This window comes from Protopterus annectens, chromosome 7.part1 (assembly GCF_019279795.1).
Source record: "Protopterus annectens isolate FY-2018-M chromosome 7.part1, PAN1.0, whole genome shotgun sequence".
In the NCBI taxonomy this organism is placed as follows: domain Eukaryota; kingdom Metazoa; phylum Chordata; order Ceratodontiformes; family Protopteridae; genus Protopterus; species Protopterus annectens.
Window position 1 is genome coordinate 277,829,186 of NC_056740.1, and position 27,500 is coordinate 277,856,685.

General features: G+C 42.3%; 1 protein-coding gene across 3 annotated transcripts in view; it reads right to left on the reverse strand.

The window, feature by feature from the left end:
- The window catches only part of PRRT3 (proline rich transmembrane protein 3), a 1,156,938-nt gene that overhangs the window by 622,643 nt on the left and 506,795 nt on the right, over nucleotides 1-27,500 (reverse strand). The gene's annotated exons all lie outside the window — the stretch shown is intronic.

Below are 27,500 nucleotides of genomic sequence, written 5' to 3' on the forward strand. Positions count from 1 at the left end.
TTGGGGGGGCTGCATCCATGCTATGGCCATAGATGACAGTTGTACATCGATATGTGCAACATACCTCATTGGGTGTTCTCATGTGTGCATGTTCAACATGTCAACGCATTGTTTGTGTCTGTCAGACAGTCATTGTTGTGCATGGTTTACATGGCAGCCATGGTGTACTGTGTGTGATTCCAGGTACTTCATTGGGCTACCAGCATTGTACATTATCACAGCATATTCCAGCCATCATGTAGCCATCCTAGCTGACACTGTTATCCGGCCAGTGGGAGGTGTTCTGCCATGTGCACATATGTCACACAGTACGAGGGTGACTGACACACATTCTCAGGATGGGGTTCTGACCGCTGTGGATGTGTGTGATGCTGTCGACGACCATGACTGCGCCAGATGGTGACATCTGGATGTGTAACATTCACAACACACACCTACCTTCACGTAGCAACACATCATCCACAACAATGGACATCCCTGCATGAACACTGTGTGCAGTATGTCTGTATGACCACTGCAGGCACCACTGGTAGCTACCAGCATGGCTGCCAACAGCAGCAGTGTGTATCCTGTGTGAACATGGGTTACACCATTCACAACACACCTGTGTCAGATGGCCCTGTTGTGGGTCACAGTGCAGTTCCACACATCATGTAACAGTATACATCATGCACCGATATGTTGCGGACATGTGAATGGCTGTGCAACTCAACATATGCACACATGACACATCACCTGGTACAACGTGTCTGTCTTACCACACGTTATTGTGACCACCCTGTGATGACATTGTACAGGCTACGTGGACTGGGACATGTGATGGCTCAAAGGTATATTCACCCTCCGGGTGTGTGTCTAGCCAGGTGTACAGTAGGCAGTGGTCTGCACACGGGGATACTGTACATTGGCCTACTCTGTCACTGCGACTGTTGACTATGCTCATACTGTACTTATACAGGCATGTGGTATTTGTCCAGTATGACAGTCGTGGTCAACCGCACTACTGTGGCACACATGACCTGAGGACATCTGCCTAGGGTGTGGGGCCCACATGTACATCTTCGCATGCTATGCTGCCTCTGCAGCGGTGTCACATGTCTGTCTCCAGCAGGGCTGTCACAGGCAGGCACGGCATGCAGTGATGTGTGACAATGCTTGCACCCTCCACTGTGCTGCACACAAGCACTGCACACACAGTAAGGCACGCCTGACATTTATCTGCGGTGCCTGGGACCTGCCTCCATGCTCTGCACAGCACACCTGCCAGTCTAGATTGTACACAGATCATACCTCCCAGGCACATACCTGGACTGCAACACACACAGGTGAGGGGATCCCACATCACACAATGATTTACACACATACTGTATATTTTCGAACACAATGCATCATAGGTACTCCATGTTCGGATACCCATGTTTGTGACCACTAGACACATTGTGACACGCAACAGAGAGTACACTGTACACCACAGGTTACATGCTGGCTGTGTTGTCATACTGTACATTGCACCTCGGACAGTTGCTACTGCCATGTGCTGACAGCAACCCACACTTCCCTAGTATGGACTCCCATGTACCCACACATGCTTGGCCATGCACTACACATAGCTGGGTGACACATTACACAACACATACCATACCTACACTACCCTCGGCATGCACCATACCTCCATGTGTCTGTGTGTTAAACCTACGGATATCCCCCCTCTGGTAGATGAACATATATGCTTTGCGGCCCTGCTAGCCACACCCTGGACACACACCCATCGCAGCATACATGGTACATGTGCTCAACGGCCGGTACTACTGATGTCTGCTGACGGGGGTGGTTAATGGCATGGCACCCCAGCAGCTAGACAGTATACGTGACTATGCTGACACATATCACAGTGCACTTCCGCTACATGTACGCAATGGTAGGGACCATGCTATTCCACACACAGACATGGCGGTACTGGCCTTTTCACAGACGCCACGGTGGTATTCATGTTCCATGCACATGTGCTGTATGGGCGCATGTGCAGGCTGTTGCACGGTGGGTATATTCAAATGTGTGGGGTGAATCACTTGACAGTCATGGTGGGTCCTCGTGGTCCATCACATGCTCCACAGCTAGCTACCTACACATGACCGCCGTACATTGCAGTGTGGGCCCTCACGCAGTGTGGTGGTATGTCTGTGTTGTTTGGCTACATCCACATTCGATGTAGCATAGAACAGTCACCCAGGCATTGCCAACTGAGATGTTGTTGGCAACATGCCAGCCAATGGGGTACCTACCAACAATACACACTCTCACTCACTACAGGGTTCCAATCCATACATGGACATCGCATTGTCCCTGTGGACACATACATGGTACTGCCATCCACACGTTATGTCCTAGGACACTGTCCCAATGTCACCTCCAATCTCCCTAGCTGTTATTTCCCACCAACCTGGTTGGTATGTGTCTCTGCAGCAGCCCACTAAATTAACTGCTAGCCTATTCATGGACGTTGTGTACGTTGACCACCAGACTACCGCATCTATCACACTACACATGGGTGGTACTGCATTGCACATGTGGGACTGCATTCGTACACCCATGACTGGACCATTCAGTATGGCACTGGGGCACATCCTCACATCCGTGCTTCACACACTCATTGATGACCTCCATGCCTTTACTGGCACCCTTGTTGGGCCTCTGTGTGCCACAGCATGCCACATCTATATGCTGGCCACCTGTCATACCATTGCATGGGTGGTTGGTGTGGTACAGAGGGTAACAGATCAGACATTATCCCCACATTGCCCTTCAGCACCATTCCACATTCTGGTATTGCCAATGTACACATCCACCATCACATCATACCCTGTGTCTCAGGATGTTAGGCTATATGACTCCTGGACAGGTCACACAGTGGTGCAAGCATATCATGCTACCTACTACATGTCAGGTACATGTGGCATTACACAGTCCTCAGTCATGTGGCCCCTCATGTTCACTATTTGCTTACATACACAACATGCTGTCACAGAGTACTGTCCATGCCTACATATCCCACATCTACATACCTGGCAGCATTCTAGCTCCACCAGCTCATACTGCTAACAACCATACAGGTGTCGTGTGGCAGATATATCGTGTAGATGTCATTGCGTCGGATACATCACACATGGTGCATACACATCACCTTTGCATAGCGACAGTCATCCACTGGGTATCACATGGATATTGTCCCCATACATGCATATCACATTGTACATGGTTGCTGTACACACATGCCCCACATGGTGCTGTGGTTGCCATATTCCACTGTGGCGTGGGTACACATCTGCAGGGCCACACATATCTGTACTGTGTGTGTTGCTGGTACATTGGTAGCCTTTGTACCTGTGCCATACACACATCTACACACGGGCAGGGTTACAATAACACATTTGTGGTGTACCTTCCACAATGGCTACAACTTTACATGGCACAGTATAGTCATGCCGTGATGTATACCAGGCTCAGACAGTTTACATATGCAGATGACAGACGGGGAACACATCTGTACTCATCTGCATACCACTTACACAGGGGTGTCATCTACTCTGACATGGGCCATGTCCTCCACATTAGTGATGCATGTAGTACTCCTACATGGCGTTTGCAGTGGGCGGGGTGAATGAAGCGCTCCTACATATGTGCACACATGCCACGTTGCTTAGCCTGGGCTTCTGTGTTACCTCCGCAGACTAGACACACACCATGCTGTGGAACGTAGGTCCTGGGACACACTGTGGCACTGGTCATGTGATAGCTCCCTTGCTGATAGGGTGACACATAGACATGGTACCACCACAGCGGCAGTACTGTGTAGACATGCAGTTGACATCCACCTCTGCTGTTCAGTGGACACTACCATGGGGAGGTGACACTACTGTGTACATTGCACATGTGTTTACACATGGACCTGCCGGACATCATTGTTGCACACATTGCACCTGCTACAGATCGTTTGGACATGGTTACTTGGTGTTCCTTCCATTTCGGGTGGCTATTCTGCTACTACTCTGTCCCATATGTGCAGGCCATACATATCCTGTTAGTGTACATAACACTAGGCCATACCTCCATTATGCATGCTATGCCTGTGATACTGTGTATGATGTCTGAACATATCCATCATGACAGCTTTACATTACACATACTTGACATAGTAACCCCTACTGCGAGGCATACGTGCACGTCGTGTGCACATTACGTATGACATCGACGGTATATGCCCATACACATGTGTGCTGTGACAGTATACATACATGTCCTATCCCCTGCTGTGGCACTTCCTTGTTGGACATCCACTGCCAGCATCGGTGGGTGGTGGCATTGTTCTGTGTTTTGCCCCCCTATGGCAGCCCTTGGGTTATCCCGGCTGTGTACATGATGTCCCACTGCTGTGCACACGGTGTCCACAGTCATTGGTATGCTCAGCGGGTTAGCACTACATAACCACCTTTCACCACTCTCTGCTTTATGGACAGGTATCTTTACTTACAAACACCGTTCACATAAAGTGCAGCTTCGTCATACATATCATGTGTTACACACCAGTACATCTCGTGGGTTCTACATACCTTTCCTGTGTTGACTTCCGTATTCCGTTCGAGTCTCGCTAGATACTTTATTCTCACTCGAGCCGTTTGGTTGTATTTGTTCGGTATGAACATACAGTTTGAATATCCTAGGAGTCTTCCTTATATCTGTCGTCACCTGCGACATGTGGGTTCATCACACCAATAGCTGTTCCTCGGTGTGTACTTATGCACATATCACCTGGGCATCTCCTCCATTCGTACAGTACGCGTCGGAACTAGGGCATGGTTCATTCCTCGGCTGGGCATTGGTTATTTGCACTACCTTGGTGGTGATGGTATGTATTGTGTTATGTTATGTGTGACTGCACCCGCTATGCGTGGCTTCAGGTACATTTCGCTGTGGTGTTAGCCGTGGATTGTGTGTGTTGGGTATGGTATTATGTTCGACATGTGGGTGTCCCTGTCCTGGCAGCGTCTGTCGATGGCGTTTTGCATTCGGATGTGTAACATAGCTCTTGTATTCCTTTACACAATGGATGCAGGTATGCATCCGCTGCTGATAGTGTTTCCCACGCGAGATGTTGCGGTTATGCCGCTGTCATTGACTGCCTGTATGTTTTTGCTGCTATTGCGGCTTGTATCCCTTTGATATGTGCGATGGGGTATATCGGCGGATGTGGGTGACGGGTACAAGTTGTGGGCCTTGCATTTATACATACACGGTATGCTTGTGTGTGTGCTCCATCCCTGCCTGGGGAGCTGCAAGTTACCTGTCTGTTGTTCTAGGAGTGTAGGTTTTGTTGATGTCGTCTGGTGTCAGTATCGCCTGCATGTGTGCTTCCTGCATGTATTCCTCCGTCACATCGGTAGTATATCTGCGGCTGTTAAATGCGTGCCGACTATCCCTTGGCATTTTGTCACGGATATTTACGGTCATTGTGGTCCTGTACTTGGGACGGCCTGTGTGCTACCGGTTGCCACCTATTCGGTGGCGATTGCTTGTTTAACACTCGTAGAACACACAGTGGTGTTTACGGGATGATCGTGCCACGATTGGTGCGGTGGCACATGCGTATTTCAGCGGTACATGACTATTGCTGTGTAACGTTGCCGGCGTATCGTTTGAAATTAACATATCGGTGCCATACATACGGTCATGGTTTGTACATGCGTCCTTTGCATCTCATGTTGGCTATACTCCTGTGGTACATTCTGGGACATTTTCGCTTTGCATCATTTTACGTCGCCACACGCCTAGCCAGGGAGGAGCTCTCAGTACTACTTTGTGGGTACTGCTGTACATACGCCTGTGGTTCCTATACTGTATGCCTACACATGTTATTCCACTCCGCCTGTCACATGTCACCTACATACACATTTTACAGTGGCACACACATTACACTCGCACAGCGGAACACACGACACCCTCACCTCACACATACACATACTGCCGCTGTCGCAGGGACGGTTGCACACAGTACCCTCGTTGCCCGCATCACCGGCGGCGGTGTCTACCTCCGCCCTCATATCCTAAGAATATTACCCGCACATGTCCTGTTACTGTACCGTGGCCTGCCGATCATCCCGACTCGCGAATATGCATTTAGGTAGGTTGACCTTTCCATGGGTGGCGTTCCCTGTTCTGTCCACCCTCCCGGATACTCGGGTTGTCGTTCACTATGTTTACTATGTAGAGATTTCACGTCTTACTTCTCTGTCACCTTGCATCCCTGTGATTCCCTGTTTTACCTGTTGTACTTTATATCTGTGTATGTGTACATATATTTCTACGTGTGTAATGATATCTATCTCCATATCTGTGTATGCACATATGTACATATGTATACACCTTGCAGCGAACGTGGCAGCATACGGCTACACCGTCTGCTGTAGGACCCGCGTACGGTTGAGGTGTTGGCGTTCCATGCTCCGCTGGCTGTTGGGTGTGCAGTGTTTGGGTGCTACCTATGTTGGAGTCACACATGGGACCGCCCATACGGTACACATTACGGGTGGCCATGTTTGTGTGCCGTCCATTTCACTGTGTGTGTAGGTAGGGAGGTGTCAGTCCAAGGGGCCTACGCTGTCAGAGTATGTGCTATACGTTCCCCCTTTGCCAAGTCATAGGCATATTGGGTACGCCTCTGTCTGCCTACTGGGGCTGGCACAGTGTGTTCATGGTGCTGAACGTTCTGTGCCTGTGCTTGCCTTGGCAGTTGTGGCGGGCTTGGTGGCCCTACACCATTATGTCCCTGCAGCAGCTGTTTCCGCAGGATCATATTATGTAGCATGGCACATACTATGAATATGTGGGCACATGTGCCTGGAGAGTACTGCAGGGCTCCACCGGATGTATCCAAGCACCGGAACCGTGATTTCAACATCCCAAACACACGCTCTATGATTATTCTGGTTTGTGCGTGTGCCTCATTATGGCGGTCTTGCATGTGTGTGTGTGCGCATTTCTGATGGGTGTCATCATCCACGGCTCCAGTGCATAGCCAGCATCCCCCACAAGGTGACCATGTGTGATGTCCCCCCTGGCGAATACCTGATACAGCAGTGAGGCATACCAGATATGGGAGTCGTGGTTGCTTCCAGGGCTGCCAGCACACACATCCATGATAATGCCCTGCGCATTGCACATGACCTGGCAATTGATGGAGGGGAATCCCTTGTGGTTTATGTAGCGTCTACCCTGCTCCCCGGGTGGTGACTTGATTTCTATGTGCGTACAGTCTATCGCACCCAGTACCTCCGGGTATTGTGCCACATGGTGGAAGTGGCGCATATTGCTAGCCAACTCCTCCTGAGATCTGGGGAAGTATATATACTCATGGGCATGTCGTAACATGGCATCCAGAAACTGGTGTAGTACCCTGGATGCTGATGCCTGTGAGATGCCCATTATATCCCCGGTTGGCCTTTGAAAGGTACCTGTTGCCAGTATTCGCAAGCTTACACATACCTTTGTGTCCACTGGGATGGGCTCCCCTCTGTTGTCTCTTGTTCTCAGGCGTGGCCGGCACAGCTCCACTATTTGCTGTAACGTGTCCCTGTCCACCCTGTAACGCTCTACTATCTCCAGGTCTTGAAGCCCCTGGTAGGTTACCCTTGGTCTGAACACTCTCCTTCTACTCTGAGGCCTACGGTAGTTGTCGGCACCCTCCTCCGCAACTCCGTCTGTCTCTGACACATGCCGATGCATCACGGCCACGGCAGCACCCAACATATACATTTTAAAAGTTCCCCGTGTGTTTACACCCTAAAGTGCAGCGTTTGGGAATACGTGCTGTGTGTTGTGTGCATTCACACTTTATACTGTTGTGCTGTACACCCGGTGATGTCATTGGGTGTGTCTGTGCGGCCATATCTGTGGATTATCTTCCGTGTTTTACCGTTGGCACTGCAACGCTGTTGCCTTTAGTGTTACATTACACTTGCCTGCATTGGTTTAGCTTTACACCTTACCTTACTGTTTCTGCACGTTGCACCTACTATTGCCTGGAGTGCATCCTGCAGGCACATGGCATATCATGCATTTTGTCTGCCGCTGCCGTTATGCTACCTCTCTACTTGGCTGTGCTGTATCGGTTCTTCGCTCTTTGCAATTCTGCTACATCCCCTACTTTCTTTGCATTCATATGCCTCCCCTTTCCCGTTTTGTGGGATTCTGCATGCAGAGTTGTCAGCTGCCGCCAATTGCCCTTCATGGGTTGATTGGTGTTGATTGCTCATTACGACTCCAATTACACTGCTTCCGCATTTCCTCATATTCTCCGCATCACCTTCCTGTATCCGTGGTTGTTGACGGGGCGGCCGTCACATGACTGGGTTGGGGAACGTAGTCATCCTCGTGCACATGCATCTGTGCGTGCATTGTGTACTCTCAGCGCATCTATTTCCTCACACGCCGGTCCTGATGCTGTGATGTGCATTGTACAGCCCATGTTTGCTGGGCTCCAATGTGCTTCCTCCTACAGTGGCACACCCCTCTGCGATTGACATGTATTCCCTCTAGGCCACTCCTCGGTGTATTACCGCTGCGCCGTTTGGTGCAGCCTTACGCCGGCGGGGGTTTTGCGATTCAGTATTATCTGCCTCATTTGCATGGCATTGACTAGTAATACATGGTTACGGCTCCGGACACTGCCGCCACTCCTTGGCAACCCTTGGGCTGTGGTTGTGGCTTTCCATGCATACTATGGTGTATTGTGGCTGTGAAGCTGATGTGTATTATACTGCTCTTTTATGACATTGTCATAAAAGAGCAGTATAATACACATCAGCTTCACAGCCACAATACACCATAGTATGATGATGTGTATTATACTGCTCTTTTATGACATTGTCATATTATTTCATTGTTCCGCACCTTCCACGGACATGTCCTGGGGTTCTGCTGTGGTTTCTGCATACATACCATTTATGTCATTATTTACATTTTCTGCATGTTTTCTTTTGACATTCTCGGTGTCTTTCGCCATTGGCATGTTGCACCAGTATGACACCTGACGTTGACAGCCTTCTGTTACTCCTATGTCATGTTTGGATATATGTAAACCGTTTTTTTTTGGTTTACATTGCCGTGCCCTTATGCTATGCCTGCGCCACCTCGTGAATCGCTACATGCCTTCATTTGCATGGTGCAACACTGCACATGGGGTGTTTAACATACCTACATGGAGGCGGCGAAACTCAGGCACACGCCGGTAGTGCACGTGGAATTGGATCGTACCTGAATCGCTCGGCGGCCATGTCTGGCGTTGTGGCACCTACGCCATGCGTGTGCCTGGCGCAAGGTTCATGAATCCCGGGGACTGTGTCGCTATGTTAAAGGAGTTTAACATAGCGAGACAGCTTTAAAAAAAGCAACAGAGATCTCTGTTGCTTTTTACACACTGTGTCGCTATGTTAAAGGAGTTTAATATAGCAAGACAGCTTTAAAAAAAGCAACAGAGATCTCCGTTGCTTTTTTAAACCATTGTCGCTATGTTAAACTCTTTTAACATAGCGAGACAGTGTTTTAAAAGAGACTTATACTAATGGAAAAAGTCCGGGTGACCGGACCTTTTTCCATTAGTATAAGTCGATTTACAACGTGCACGCTGGCCAATCAGCATGCACGTTTTGGAATACTAATGGGGGGTCATGGTATAATACTTAATATCCCTTACATTGTAAGTATGCATATAAATACACACTGTTATACTTAGAGTGCTATTCACAGTCCAGGCTTCACATTTATGTTGCAGTGATCTGGTGCTACATGGATATGCAAATCTCAGACTATTGGCATGTAAATGAAGAAGCAAAAGAGTTGCTGCAAACAAGCCCCCTATTGCAAAAGTGTAACATGCTTAATGCTCAAGTGATAGGGAGACAGCTACTATGCTGTTAAGGGGCTTTACACATGTGTATGAGTTTGATTCATAAACTGAATCTATAATGAGCTCATTTGCATAATAAGCATGTAAATAGCCCTAAACTTATACCAGTAAGCATCAGTTGTCTTGCAGAATATGGAGATGTGAGGGGAGATCAGTTGGTACTTCTGCATAGCTGGACATTTTACTGCAGGGGTTGATTTGGGAGATGTATCAGTGTGGTGCTTGTGCACACTAGGACATGTTATTGAAGGGGTCGCTTTGAGAAATGTTTAATGTTGGTGTTTGTGCATATCTGGACATTTTATTGAAGCGGTTGCTTGGGTGAATGTTTCATTTTGGTGCTTGTCCATACTAGGAAATAGTACTAAAGGAGTCACTTGGGGAAGTGTTTTATTTGGGTGCATGTACATACCTGGACATGCTCCTGAAGAGGTTCCTTGTGGAAATATATCATTTTGATGCTTATGCAAACTAAAAAATGTTATTGAAGGGGCCACTTGGAGAAAATTTTCACTTTGGTGCTTGTGCATATTAGGACATGTTAGTAAATGGGCTGCTTGGATAAATGTTTCATTCTGGTGCTTTTGCATACCTGGACATTCTCCTGCAGGGCAGGGGTCGCTTAGGGAAACGTTTAATTTTGGTGCTTCTGTATACCTGGACATACTCCTGAAGGGGTCACTTGGTGAATAATTAATTTGTGTACCAGGAAGTGCTTGTGCATACTGGTCAGACTGCTTTAGTGATCACTGGACAGAATAATTTATTGTGTCATTTTAGTGCATACTTAATACAAACTAATAATGGGCTTGCTGGGGGAAATAATTCATTTGTGCTACAAGGAAGTGCTTCTGCATACTTGGACAAACAAGATCACAGTTTGCAATTCCAATATCAAAGGTGAAGCATCACTTTTAACAACAGATGCATGTATTGCAGGGATGTCAGACTATGAATCGCAAAATTGCTGCAGTTCTCATTTGCATCTCATTATTTTTAAGCCCTTTTGCATTACCGTAAATGGCATCAGGAATACTCCTATCACATTTGTGCATGTGACTATGAATAATGGCCTTATTTTTTTTGCCATAGATTCATAGGTAAACACTAGGCTATTAGTCTGCAGGCTGTTATGAGCGTAGCCAATAACCAAAGATCAGATTCAAACCTTGTACCTTGTATCTGTTAAAGACCTCAGCCATTATGTCAACCACTCCCCAGTGCTATTAGTGACAAAATGTCACAGATGCTCTTTTTCTGTGCTAAAATATTTTTATTTAAGTATTGCTAATGCCCAGGTATATGCTTTGTTTCATTTTATAATATGCTGAGCAGGGGATTTAGCACTTCAAAGAAATAGTGAATGCTGGCTAAATTTATATGCATCTATTAGGATAATTGGCACATTACTCTTAGGTCAAAAGACAGTATTAGCTAATGCAACCAGGACACTTGATGGACATCTTCCTGGTTATAAATATATAACAAGGCTTCTTGGATATGACCTAATTGGTGTGGCTGTGTGCTCACCAAGTGTAACAATTAGTCCACAGTGTTCCACTGAGAAAATTAAATATTCTTAGAATGAATAATGCAAATTAATTTGAAACCAAGTGGTGCACTGAGTGTGACTGCAAGTATACAGTAAAAGATGGCTGAGAATGTCACACGTTCTTAAGCAGACTGTTTTTCGATAGTAGAAACATTTCCTTTTATTGTTTCAGGGTGCAAAGTATTGCCTGGACACTGAGTATGTTATGGTATTATGTGGGACTATGACCTGGCTATCATTTCTTTCGTGAGTCGTTCTCCGTGGAAGTCCATATATAGCATTCACCAAACTAATTTATAAAGTTATGCCATGGATTCAAAATACTCTTATGTCTCATATATTTTATTTTGTGAAATGCAAAATGTTTTGCATTTATGAAAGGTATTTATTCAAAGCCCTCTGTGAAAGTCATACAGTTTCTTTAAGTGACTTAAATTGGTTTACTTAGTAGTATTCACATGTCTTTTAGCTTCTGGCTTTGATTACATTTGCCATAAACAGCATATTCATGCATCCTGGACTATCATTTACTAAATGTGACTATGAATACTGTACATACAGGAGTCCCCATGGACTATGATGTTTGCAGATGACATTGTGATCTGTAGTGAGAGTAGGGAACAGGTGGAGGAGACCCTGGAAAGGTGGAGATATGCTCTAGATAGAAGAGGAATGAAGGTCAACAGGACTAAGACAGAATATGTGTGTGTGAATGAGAGGGAGGACAGAGGAATGGTGAGGATGCAGGGAGTAGAGGTGGCGAAGGTGAATGAGTCTAAATACTTGGGATCAACAGTTCAGAGTAAGGGTGAGTGTGGAAGAGAGGTGAAGAAGAGAGTACAGGCAGGATGGAGTGGGTGGAGAAGAGTGTCAGGAGTGATTTGTGACATACGAGTACCAGTAAAAGTGAAATGGAAGGTCTACAAGAGGGTAGTGAGACCAGCTATGTTATATGGGTTGGAGACAGTGGCATTGACAAAAAGGCAGGAGTCAGAGCTTGATGTGGCAGAGCTGAAGATGTTAAGATTTGCACTTGGTGTGAAGAGGGTGGACAGGATTAGGAATAAGTATATTAGAGGGTCAGCCCAGGTTGGAAGGTTTGAAGACAAAGCCAGAGAAGCAAGATTACGTTGGTTTGGACATGTGCTGAGGAGGGATGCTGAGTATATTGGGAAAAAGATGCTAAGGATGAAGCTGCCAGGTAACAGGAAAAGAGAAAAGCCTAAGATAAGGTTTATGGATGTAGTGAGAGAGGACATGCAGGTGGTTGGTGTGACAGAGCAAGATGCAGAGGACAGGAAGAAATGGAAACAGGTGATTTGCTGTGGCGACCCCTAACGGGAGCAGCCGAAAGAAGAAGAAGAAGAAGTAGTATTCACATGTCTTTTAGCTTCTGGCTTTGATTACATTTGCCACAAATAGCATTTTCATGCATCCTGGACTATCATTTACTAAATGATGTAGTTCCACCATTTCAATATAAACTGTTCAGTCCCTGCTAGCAAGAACAAAAGTACTACTGTTGTTTTCATGCTCATCAATTTAAAATCTGTCTCTACATTCAGGCATTTTAGTGTTCAGAGTTTCCTAAAACAATACTTGCATATTTGTTCATGTACAATTTGTGAAATAAATGTCATTTACACCAAAACACAAATTCTTGCAATGTCAGTACTGGGTCTGAAACACTTTTTCTCTATTGTTTCTTAGTTTAAGTAGCCACCTGTAAATTATAACATGCTTCCACAAAACTCTCGAGTCACTTAATATACAAAAGTGTCTCCACTAAATTTTACAACCGATAAGAACTATTTTATTGTAAAACCTGCTTTCCCTTTCTCTGTAAGCGAGACAGAGCAGTTATATTATGAGTATACACGTTTGCATTCAATAGTATGCGACAATTGTTTAGTTTTGCTTGCAGCATCTATGTTCCAAATATTCACTCTTCTGAAACACTGAAGAAATTGTTGATTAATTAAATTTTCTCCCCTTTTAAGCTTATTACTGCAGTTTATCATTAAGCTGCTGTTTATAATGTTATGAGAATTACTTACAGTTGCTCCAATCTGCTTTATGGTTGTAAGATGTAAGCTTACTGTGTATTGATTGTCAAGTCCCATAACAGCAAAATACTGTTTTCTAATATACCTAAATATATTTTATACTGCGTTTTGCAATATTTGACTGACAACAGGTTTCTTTAATTACAATTCCACAATTATTGTCCTATAAATTTTCACAATATATAATTTCAGGTATCAAAAGTGTACTGTAATAATTAGTTAATTTGTTTGCCTTCAATACCCAACGTGTGACTCATTTTATAATAAAAAGATTTCCAAATGTGTGTTTACTATTGCACAATCTCTTTTTATCCCTTGTTAGATGTTGGTATTTTATCCAAATGCACGGACTGCCATAATTCTTTCCCTGTTAAAATAATCACTTTGCCACGATGAGAAAACACCAAAACGGCCCAAAACTAAACCCGCACCCCCCTCGACTTAAATATACCAATTCCGAGATCGCACTACATTGAACAAAGGGCAAAGTTCACCTTGGTGGCCAAGTGTTTCCTTTTACAAGGAAAGGATTTCAGCAGTCTATGCTTTCAGATTAATGAAGTTTCTGAGAAGTAGGGTCGGGTAAGTGAAATTTGCACAAATGTAATTTCCTTGGGTGGAAGTAGACTCATATACATATATATATATATATATATATATATATATATATATATATATATATATATATATCTTTGTGTGTGTGTGTGTGTGTGTGTTTGTCTCTCTTGCTATTGTTCACATGAGACAGGCTCATTTCCATTTGTTGAACATTTTTATTTTGTGTTGTCTGAGTTATTGCCCACAGCTGTGGACCACATGTCACCTCTTTGACAGCAGTGCTCTACCTGACTCTACATCAGCTGTGGTGTTGTAGCTACATGTTCTTCCTGTAACGCTTCATTTGGTCCTAATGCTGATGTTATGATTGGTATGAAAGTCCTGCCATGATGTTCAGATGCTGCATAATTTGATGAGCAATGCTAGTGCTATTCCAAAGGTATCTAGATATCTGTAGCCTCTCACCGATAATCTGAATATACATTCCACTGTGTTTCATGTTTCCACATGGGCTGTATTACAGCTCATTTCTTCTGTAGTCTAGTAATCATACACTGGGGTCATTAACTAGGGTTCTGTCTCATATACAATATCACCTGCAACAAGCAGCACACAGCATATAATATGCTACCTACTTGTATGGTACTTGTGTGTTTAGAACTGTCTCCCTAGCATGTGTGTGTGTGTGTATCTATCAGATGTGCACCAAGTATGTGAATCATGAAAACTGTCTCAATAGCATTAGGTCATTTTTATAAATAATGCCCTGAGCGTTACAGACCATCTGGCAGTTCAGCAAATGGAAACATTTTCTGCTGATGTATCAAAGGCTCTCTGGTCAAGATGAGGCTTTGTTAGCAACAACTATGGTTCATAGGACCGCAAGGAAATGGGCTATGCCATAAAAGGCCCACAAGATGTTGGTTTTGTCCTCCACTGTCCTTGGGAATCTGATATCTGACAGATTGATCTGCATTTACAAAATTGCATAAGAAAATTTCCCGTCTGGGAAAAACAAAACACCCATGAATTACCACATAGGTGGCAGCCCCCTTAATACAGAAGAGGTAATAAGAGATCTGGGGACACAGGTAGATAGTAATCTCTCCTTTGACAATCATATTGCCAAAGTAGTTAGGAAATCATTCTATGTGGCCCATCTAATTACTAAAGGGTTTGCATCTAGAAATAAAGAGGTTACAGTGCCCTTCTACTCGTCACTCATTAGACCCATCATAGAGTACAATGCCCCATTTGGGATGTACCTCACAAGACACTTCCAACAGCTGAAAAGACCACAAAAGTACCTCACCAAGAGGATTACTGGTCTCAAACATATGTCCTATGCAGCCCGACTGAAAAAACTCCGGCTGTACTCAGTGGCATATCGCTTACTCAGAGGTGATCTCTGCCTGACTTACAAAGCCATGTCCAACTCAGAATTGATGGACATGCTCCACCTAAAGAAATCCAAGTCACTGTGAGCCACATGCTCTAGTGAGCTAAACCTCGCCACAATAATAAATAGAACATGCTGGAGGGATAGATTCCTGCCACAGAGACTCCCCATGGTTTGGAACAAAATTCCTAACTACATTAGGCAGAGCCCCTTACTAACACTCTTCAAGAGAAACCTTGACGAGTGGATTTGTAACAGAAAATACACCCCTGGGATCACTTCATTGGCTCTGCTTGACAGAGGATTAGTTAATTAATCAATGAGGCAGCGAAAACTGACACACTCTGGCTAGGCTTGTAAATGCCCTCGGGAAGATAGCCTAGTACCTACCTATGAACCTATAAAAACTCAAAAACTAACAATGTTTTATAGAACCAAAAACTTTCTCATGGGTACAACTAAAGCTACACTTGCCACTAAGTATCTCCTCCCCACACTTTTTTATGGTGCTGCCATCCTTACTAACCTTCAGGTATCACAAAAATTAAAACTTGAACAATGCTATAACAAAGTTTATAAATTTATAGCAAACCCCCCTTTAAGAACTCACCAATGTATAGCACTAAAAAGCCTGATTTGGTTAGAACTACCCCATCAACTAACATATACACAGACTCTTACCACCTGTAATATTATCCAGAATCTACCTGCTTGTCCAGCACTAAACAACATTCTGCACAGCTATGTTCCCAGTTGGTCATTATGATTCAATGACCAAAAACTCCTGTCTGTCTACAAACCTATCAAATCTACTGGACATTGTCTGTACTTGTACCAAATTGCTAAAGCCTGGAAATCCGTATCTGTATCCATCAGGTCAGTCCCCTCCCTTCCATCCTTCAAAACCATTCTGAAAGACTTTCTAGCTAAAACCTGTCTCTGTTCTTGCTCAATACCAGGATCAACTATATCCTTAAATGTGAGCAAACACCTCTTCATACTTTATATTCCCTCACTCTCCCTTCTTCACTCACTTCCTTACTTCTATCAATTTCTCTCCCCTGCCTTTCTATGCAAATTTACCATAATCCTGCTTTTCTCTCACTTTGGATTGCAATTCTTGTTTATATTACACTAGTTTACCTATAATTTCTCTATAAAGTGGCTAAAATTTCTGTAACTATTAAATCTTTTTCATACAACTTGTATCTATTCTTAACCAATGTTTTCATGTTATGTTTAATTTGGTACAATTGCTTAAACTGTAGGGCTTTTTTTAATAACGTTTAAAGACTTTAAAATTATTGTTCTTAAAGTGTTTTGTAATACTTTGAAGCTTTCCTCACTGGGCCTCTGTTGAAAATGGGCTCCTACCTAGTCACACTTTCCCAGTAATCAAATGTCAATAAATAAATAAGTAAGTATACTCCTTTATATGCTGTAGTATTACACTGAGGAACTGGTTTAGGATTTGTGAGACTGATACATGTGATATTCCTAATGTAACCCCATGAAGTTGGTACAAGGACCCTATAGCTAAGATAGTTAAGACTACATATACCTTTGTATCCATAGGAATAGGCATACCACTCATGCCCTTTGATTCTGCTAGGGGGTCATACAGATTCACTCGGTTTCTTACAGTATCCCTGTGCCCTTGGAAATAGTCCATGATTTGTTGTTTTGTGAGCTGGTGGTATGTCAGGCACTGCCTATTCCAATGATGTAGAGGAGTGTAACATGCAGCACTGCAGGCACTGGCTCAGTGTATGCCAATGATGTAGAGGGGTGTAGCATTCAGCACTGCAGGAACTGACTCTCTCTGTTCCATTGAAGTAGTGGGATGTAACATGCAGCACTGCAGGCACTGGCTTTGCCTATTCCAGTGATATAGAGGGGTGTAACATGCAACACTACATGCACTGACACGGTCTATTCCAATGATGTAGAGGGGTGTAACATGCAGCACTGCAGGCACTGGCTCAGTGTATGCCAATGATGTAGAGGGGTGTAGCATTCAGCACTGCAGGAACTGACTCTCTCTGTTCCATTGAAGTAGTGGGATGTAACATGCAGCACTGCAGGCACTGGCTTTGCCTATTCCAGTGATATAGAGGGGTGTAACATGCAACACTACATGCACTGACACTGTCTATTCCAATGATGTAGAGGGGTGTAACATGCAGCACTGCAGGCACTGGCTTTGCCAATTCCAGTGATGTAGAGGGGTGTAACATGCAACACTACATGCACTGACACTGTCTATTCCAATGATGTAGAGGGCTGTAACATGCAGCACTGCAGACACTGACTCCCTCTGTTCCAATAATGTAGAGGGGTGTAACATGCAGCACTGCAGGCACTGGCTCAGTGTATTCCAATGATATAGAGGGGTGTAGCATTCAGCACTGCAGGAACTGACTATCTCTGTTCCATTGAAGTAGTGGGATGTAACATACAGCACTGCAGGCACTGGCTTTGCCTATTCCAATGATATAGAGGGGTGTAACATGCAGCACTGCAGACACTGACTCCCTCTGTTCCAATAATGTAGGGGGTGTAACATGCGCACTGCAGGCACAGGCTCTATCTGTTCAAGTGATGTAGAGGGGTATAACATGCAGCACTGCATGCACTGGCTCTGTCTAGAACAATGATGTAGAGGGGTGTAACATGCAGCAGTGCAGGCACTGGCTCTGTCTATCCCAATGATGTAGAGGGGTGTAACATGCAGCACTGCAGGCATTAGCTCTGTCTATTCCAATGATGTAGAGGGGTGTAACATATGCACTGCAGACACTGGCTTTGATGTTGGCTCCTAATGCATGCTGCTGTTGTACTTCTGCTGCTATTCCTTATTCCTAGCACAGCTTCCATTTAGCAATAATGAAACATCATATTCAAAATAGGTACTGTGCAGCACCTCCATTTTATACATTCCTGAATGACTCCCCATTTTGGGTTCCATCATTTGCATATTCCACGTGGCTTATTTGCTTAGGGTTCTTCATTTCCACGTCATTACTCTCTTGTATACCACACTATTTTAACCATGGCTTGGTTGCTCTGTTTGTAACTCTAACTCGCCTACACCTAGTACATAGCTGCAACCTATGCTAACTTGCACACCACAGTGTGCTAGCCATATAAGAACCACAACCACTGCATGGATCCATGTACCCCCCCCCCCCCAGAAAATAAGTGCACTCTGTCATTTCAGATAAGCGATCTGCACTAACCTGTCTAATATAAAAGCCAAAAATTAAGCATATGAGATCTGGTAGGCATAAATTGAAAGGTGAATATTTAATACAGCACACAGTGATTGAAACTGTAGATTCATTTAAGGACCTGTATATATGGGTAGATTCAGCTATGAGTTTTTTTAATCATATCAACCAATTGGTTAATGACAGTTATAGAACTATAGGTTGTATAAAAAGATTTATAAAGTCTAGGAAATCAAAAATAATGAAGTCGTTGTTTGTTAGTTACATTAGACCCAAACTTGAGTATGGAGTAACAATATGGAAGCCCTAAAAGACAACAAGCATGAGTAAACTGGAAAGAGTGCAGTGGAAATATACCAAGGGATCCATGGATGTGAAAATGTAAGTTATTATGAAAGACTAAAATATCTGAACTTGTACGGTGTCTATTACAGATATCTAGGAGGAGATCTTATTCAGGTATATAGGGCATTTATTTACAACTACCTCTGGGAATGTTTGGGGTTAACAAAACATACTGGAGAATCATCAGACAACCTATGTAGGTGATTCTATAGGAATGAGAAGTGTACTAACTGGTACTCTGACAGAGTAGCTGATGCATGGAACAGACTACCAAATTATATTAAAGCAAGTACTAGTATAGATCTTTTTAAGAACAGCCTGGATACTTATTATGGAATAAGTGTTTTGGTATATAGTCAAGCTAGAAGGGCACTGATGCCTGCGCTTGAAATATTTGTATGTATGTATGTATGTATGTACAGTATGCAGTATGTAAAGATATTTGTAGTGCATGTCTTAGGCTTCAAGATATGTCATTGCAAGCAAACATTTTGCACAGAAGAATGTTTTTTTTTTGTCATCATGTTCTAGTTTTATGTAAAGGAATACTCTGAAAGAACTGAAATTGAGAACATGTTTAAAAAAATAAAATTAGAATTTCTAACTGTGAATAAACAAATATGTTAAGAAAAGCAGTTTTAGTGTCATATCTTGAAATCAGTTTTTATTGTAATTTTTTATAACTGTTGTGAAAACAAACCACATTAATTTTGATTGGAATGTGGCACATTTTTAACTATTTGCTAGCCCACCCAACCTCTAGATGATTGACTCAGCAACATAGTGCACTTATACTAGCTAAAATATTTAGGTGCACAATTTATTAAATTCACAATCACAACAACTACTATACTGAACATTGTACTTTTACGAAGCTACATTGAATAAAAACCTAGGCCTCAAAAAACAACTTTAATCTTGTATAATAAATAACTAATATTGCTCAACAATCAAATTAAAATAGTGCTGCTTAATACAGGAGGCATGTTTAACAAACTAAAACAATAAAGGAATTAATTGAAAAATACAACCCCAACATAATCCAATCACCAACTCATCAATCAAGAAAGACACACCTGTCCTATCCTACCATTTCCCAAATTACAAATACATACTTACTCCTAGGCCACACCCTAGAGATGGAAGAAATACCTTCATTCTCACTAACAACATCATCTGCACATCCTCCCTAAAACTAGGCACCTCCAATTAATGGTCATGATGTTAATTGGCTAACCCCAAAAATGTCATTCACTGAATCTTCTTCCTTTACATTAATCATATCATACATTCTCAGATAATATAACACCTTCAAATTAAAAAACTCTAATACATCAATCAATATGCATTTCTAGACCATAAAGGATATTACTGTTATGGGACACTTCAGTGTAAACTCTCTAGGTCCTAGTAAATATGGCATTTCAGACATTCTAACCAGCTTTGGACTAACACAACTCATCTCAGAATCTACAAGACTAGACTACCATTCAGGCAACATCTGTCTTGTAGAATTCCTTATCACTAACTCTTTAAAACAAAGAGTGAGAAGGTCACACTGAAAAACCAAACAGTAAAAACTAAATGAAAACTCCAGCCAAGCTAGAACTTCCAATGAGTGCCCTCCCAAGCCTCCTGTAACAGAGGCACATGGGATATATGCAAATGACTCTTATGAACATCAGGTGTTTCGGCTATATGGCAATTCTGATTGCCCATGACTTTTACATTTGAAGTCGTTTTAATGGACAATTTCAGGCCAATAAAGCCAAACCCCACTAACTATGGATATGCATATTTCAGCCTTGTTATGACCTCGTCAGCATAGCACAAGCAGAGTGTTATGCTGACAAGGTCATAACAAGGCTGAAATATGCATATCCTTAGTTAGTGGGGTTTGGCTTTATTGGCCTGAAATTGTCCATTAAAACGACTTCAAATGTAAAAGTCATGGGCAATCAGAATTGCCAAATAGCTGAAACACCTGATGTTCATAAGGGTCATTTGCATATATCCCATGTGCCTCTGTTACAGGAGGTTTGGGAGGACACTCATTGGAAGTTCTAGCTTGGCTGGAATTTTCATTTAGTTTTTACTTATCACTAACTCTGAAATCTAATAGCCTCAGTAACCACTGTCCCATTTCTTTCAGCCTAGTTACATCCACCAAAATAATCCTCTGTGATATATTTTAGACTCAAAACTGAAAAAAATCATGACTTAAATCAAACTGAACATTATCAACTGGTGCCCCATTCTATCCTCTAATAGCCCAGCCTCTGTAACAACAGCTTTTTCAAACGCTCTCATCAACCTTCATCTTCAGCAGACTTCAGAAGAACACCAGTAAACAATGGCTCACCCCTGAACTAAAAAATCTTTACAAACTACATGAGTCTGCCTGGAAATAATGGAATCAAAATCCAACTGCCAAAAATCGAAACAGGTTCATATAACTATGCAGCCTAGTCAAAAAAGTCACTAGCTGGCACATAGGAAAATACCTTCAAACTGCCTAACAATTACTGAAAAACAACTAAAAACAGTTATGGATACTAGTAGATAGTATAACAGGAAAGTTAAAAACAAAGAACAGGCCCAAAACCGCACTACTCAAACTACTTTTGGCCCCTCCTCCTTAAAGACTTATTTACTAACTTCAGCATTCTTTTGTCCACACACACAAACAATTCATCTATTAACTCACAATTTGCTGAAGAACTCCCTCCCTACACCCCTATTTTACTTCAAAAACAACAATGAAACAAATAAACAATTTATTTGACTGAACTGCAAATGATGCTCCTCTGGGACTAGATGCTTACTTCTTTGGTTCATCTTGCTATGTAAAAAAAACACCCAGTTAAATATGCTTGGAACCTAAGCCTCACCCAAATCCAAATGCTCTTATGATGGAAACAAGCAACTGCCAGACATTTACCTAAACTGCAAAAGCCCAAAGATGCTAAAGATTTCTACTCATTTTCATCCTACCAACACTAGGAAAATTCCTTGAAAAGATTATCTTTATCCAAGTGTCTAACTACATAAAAAATACTCCTTTTCCCACTCACTGCCATGCTTTTTGATCAAGACACAGCAACACGACAGCCACATATACCCTGGCTGATGACATCCAGCAAGACTTCAACAAGGGTCTTCTCAATGGGCTGTGTTCACAGACATCATTAAGGCCTTTGACTTAATAGACTATTAAATACATTCACTAAGCAGCGGGCATCAGCCACAGCACTCTCCCTTGGTTCAAAAATTTCCTTTCTGACAGATATTCAAAGTTCAGGTAGTTAACTCCATTTTGGAAGTCCTCCCCCTTAACTAAATGTGTACCACAGGGATCCATCATCTTACCCCACTTGTTCTCTCTCTATTCATAAACAATCTTCCACCATACCTACATAATTCTATACACATATGACTTGGTCATCTACTGATCAAATACTTCTCACACCCAAATCATGTTATTAATGGAGAACAACCTTTCTTTTCTCTTTCAATGGCTTTTGAATAATAAACTCATTTTCAACACCAAGAAAGCAAAATCCATTAATCTTGTGGCACCAGATAAAAAACTTACCTCCACCTTATATGATTGGCCATAATAACATAAAAATGATGCAAGTACCCATATACCTCATGTGAAACAAAATATTCACTTCATTAATAGCATCCTTCATTTAAAAATAATAAGAGGGCATGAAAGCAAAGGGAATTATTATAAAAGATCAAGTTCAAAAGATCTAGACTTCCTGTCCTTTTTTTATCATAACACATATCCCTTCTAATTGGGTTAAGCCTAATACCCCAAACAATAGTGAACATAATTCCCAACAAAGTAGATGTGAGTTTATATGACAGTTGCAATATATAGACCAAGCCCCAAAAGATTGTATTAATGGTATAATTCTTTTTCAGAAAGGGCACATTAAAGACTTCCCAGGTATAGCTGACACTCCTCATATTATCTAAGACTGTTTTCCATTCTCTGCTCTCACATGTGTGTTCACAAACCAAACGCCCAAACTCTTTATAGCAGAATGAGAAAAAGGAAAATTCCCTATCATAAAATCCTTTCCTAGGCCTTTATATATCAAATTTGAGGTTCAAACCCACAAAATACAAGGTATTCTGCCATAAAACCATAATGGATGTCACCAAACTAACATCTCTGGCCACCACAATCAGGTTGCCAGTTTAAATGAAAAACAGACATTTTTCAGGTTTAAGCTCTCACTTTCAAGACAGTAATAACTGCTTTACCTGGCAAACAACACTGATGACTAAGCCAAAGAATAAAGTACTGAAGGAGCAGCATGGTATGTCTAATCATAATTATTTGAAAATGTGATATTCAAGATACCTTTGAATTTATATGAAAGATATAACTATTGTAAAATAAATTACAAAATATTAAAAGGTAGTCCGGTGTCAAAAGATTGGTCTAAAGTATTTACACTAAATAATGAAGAATGTAGATACTTAACATTGCAAAGTATTCTTCTTAGGTCAACTGAAAAAAGCAATGAAGATTCTAAGCGTGAACCAAAGGCCATTAATCTTTCCTTATGGTGGAGGATTTCCTCCGGGTGCTCCGGTTTACTCCCACATTTTAAAGACATGCTGTAGGTAGATTGGACACTCTAAATTGGCCCTAGGCGTGAGTGTGTGCATGTTTGTGCCTTCTCTGGCAGGTAGGGCACCAGGCTGACACCTCAACACCGTAAAAACTCCACTGCTAATCATAAGCAGACAGTTGATCCGCTGTGGTGACTCCTAACTGGGAAAAGGCAAAAGAAGAAGAAGAAGATGCAGAAAGAAAAAGAAGGCCGTCCAATTATATAGATAATTTTCATTTTGTAGAAATAAAACAAAATGTAATAGGATTTCTAAGGAATTTTCAAATTATAATAAAAAGTGAAAAATCTAAATTTGAAACCAAACTACTGAAGAACACACACATACACACACACACACACACACACACACACACACACACACATACACACACACACACACACACACACACACACACACACACACACACACTATGATGGAAGACTATGTGGGTAACTGACCTGAGTCTTAAGAGTGTTCATCAATGACCTTTAGGCCTGAACAGTGGAAAACTGCACTTAAGAACCTATGAAGACTGCATCAGCATCATAGTTCAAACCATTACCGTTCTTTAACAGTGTTGAGGCTGTCCCCTAAACTTACAAATTCCATATACCATGATGAACGTTGCTACAGGTTTTCTTACTCCTCAGGTTGAACAATGCAGGCAGCGTATGTATCAAGCCACAAGTAATGGCACATTCATTTGTTAAATTGTACAGGCTGCAAATGGAATGCACCTTACCACAGCTCTATCTTATGCGGCCTAATATAATACTGAAGAGAAAATCAAAGAATCTCTGCAAACTGACAGAATGTCTTGTGACAAAATGGGACCTAGAATTTCATTTAATTTAAAAAAGTAATGCTGGTTGCACTAAATCAAAAAAACCTGACGGACTTTATAGCAGTATGTACTCCACAGGATCACTGGCAGAATGGCTGCATAGTTGTTTCTCTAAATGAATCTATTTTGCATAGTGAGTACAGACATGGATAATGTTAAAAGGTTTGGTGTGACTTATATGGGTATCTGTAAGATGGTTAACAGTATGTCACAAAGGTGTGTGTTCAACTTAGTATCCTAGAGGTTTTAGAACAATGTTTTAAGGCACTTATTATATCAGGGAAATTAAATATTACATTTACCCTTGCCCTTGAGGGCTGAGTGATGGCTGAAAAGGTCTGAGATGCATTACGTTGCTTACCCAGTTACAATTAAGAGAGAAAGACTTGGGTGCTGAGGGTAATAAGCCTATTGGTGAAGGTAGAATGTAAGTGTTGCACTGCCACAGAGATAAAAAGGCTGTTGATTTCGCTACAGCAGTTTCATTATGATATCTCTGTTTTACCAGAAAGCAAAGAGTGGCCCTTTCAAGACAGCACAAACTCTGTATCTGTGAAGTCACGAAGAATGGGTAATGTCTAGAAAACTGAAGATAGAAAAATAGTCACTGGGAAAAAACTTATCGTTGTTGCTAATACTCTGCTAAGGATGAAAACCCAGACATTTTATATAAGACATCAGAATAAACCAATAGCCAAAAAACAAGGAAAAAAAACATTATATAATTACATCTAACTATGTCAAGTGAGAAGGCATTGTAACAGAGTTGTTGCTTAAGTTAGTGGTATTTTAGATGTCTTCTGGGGTGAGATTTCTCTTGAGAGAACAGAAAGAGACTAGTACATATATCACTCTTCACTGGAATGTTATATATGTGTGAATGTCACAGCTCATTAAAGAGCCTGAGATGATGGATGCAGTCTCTGGGCACGATATCAAAATGATAACAGGGTTACTGAAGTATGCACATGCACACGCACACACGCGCACACACACACACACACACACACACACACACACACACACACACACACACACACACACACACACACACACACACACACACACACACACACACACACACACACACACACACACACACACACACACACACACACACACACACATGTGACACAAAAGCATCTGGTATTCTCCTAGAAGATGGCATATGCGAAAATAGATATGAATTTTTCACGTTCCTGAAAAGAGGTACAATTAAAGTACCTTCTTACTTTACAATGATAGGCTAGTTGATGATGGCAGTAAACAAATAATTCCTATGCCAAGAGAAAAATTAATTAAAAAATACTTAAATACTTAGCATTTTCTTTTCTTATTTTACACACTATTATGCTGTAAAAAGTATTTTGTATAATTATGAGTTGTAAACAAATTACTTTTGTGGAACTTTACAACCCCCATTTGCTTTTTTTATTTCTCCGTGCTGACAAGTCAGTGTCATCATTTTATTGTAAAGAAATTAAAGATGTGACGACACTCTTGCAACTATAGCAGCAGCATCTGAACGGATTAAGTGCACACCCAGCAAGGAAATGCACTACCTTGAATCAATATCTGTGCAGAAAAGAAGCACCTCTTTTACTTTTCAAAGCATAAGGCATATTCTTAGCAACAGCATGCTCTGCTCACAGATAAGAATGCCTTGCAGTCAGGGTTTAATTGTGTTTTAAAGCAAACTAATTAACAAATCACCACATAACTGAGTGTCCCAAAGAGTGATAGTGAACTGTGAGGCAGAAACTATTCAAGGAGTCCTAAGTGTTTACTGTAAATTCCCATATGATGATGTATGATGACTGTAATTCCAATTTGATGGTTTAAAGTCCTGTCTTTAATTACCTATAATATTATTCCTATACAGGAAAGTATAACTGCAATCATTTCCATGCCAGAAAACAGAAGATGAGACAAACTAACTCATATTAAAGAAAGAAAAACATTTCGCTAAAAGGATCCATAACAAATGAAGGCTGATAGCAAATGTATGCAAATATGTCAGTTGGAGTCTAGGTTAGATAGGTTCATAGGTTCATAGGTTCATAGGTTTATACTAGGCTATCTGCCCTAAGGCATTTATAAGCCTAGCCCAAATTATTGTGGCTTACGCCACCCCTTATATGAAAAAATACTGTGCCCATTAGTTTGTTGTGCCTCTGTCCAGCAGTGACCCAGAGATGATTCCCGGGGTAAACCTACGATTTCCCATCCACAGGTCTAGATTTCTCTTGAACAGAGTCAGCGAGGTGCTCTGCCTCACATGGACCGGGATTTTATTCCACAGCATAGGGAGTCTCTGAGTGATAAATCTATCCCTCCAGCACGTCCTATTTATATCCGTGCTAAGGTTTAAGTCGTTTGCTCTAGTGGTTTTGGTGGATTTGGATTTTTTGAGGTGGAGCATGTCCATTAATTCCGGGTTGGACATGGCCTTGTATGTCAGGCACATGTCACCTCTGAGCAGACGGTATGCGACTGAATAGAGCTGGAGTTTCTTCAATCTGGCAGCATATGACAGATTTTGGAGTCCCTTTATCCTTTTGGTGAGGAACTTTTGGGGTCTCTCCAATTGCTGCAGATGTCGGGTGAGATACATCCCGAATGGGGCATTGTACTCGATCATTGGTCTGATAAGTGAAGAGTACAGGGGAACAATGACCTCACTAGATCTGGATGTGAATCCCTTCATGATCAGGTGGGCAATGTAGAAGGTCTTTCTAACCACTTTAGCAATGTGAGTGTCAAAAGAAAGGCCACTGTCAACCTGGGTCCCCAGGTCCCTGATAACCTCTTCTGTGCTTAGTGGATTGCCACCTATATGGTAGCTTGGGGTTACCTTGTTTTTCCCGAAGGGTATGACTATACATTTTTGGCGTTTAACTTCAGGCCATGGCT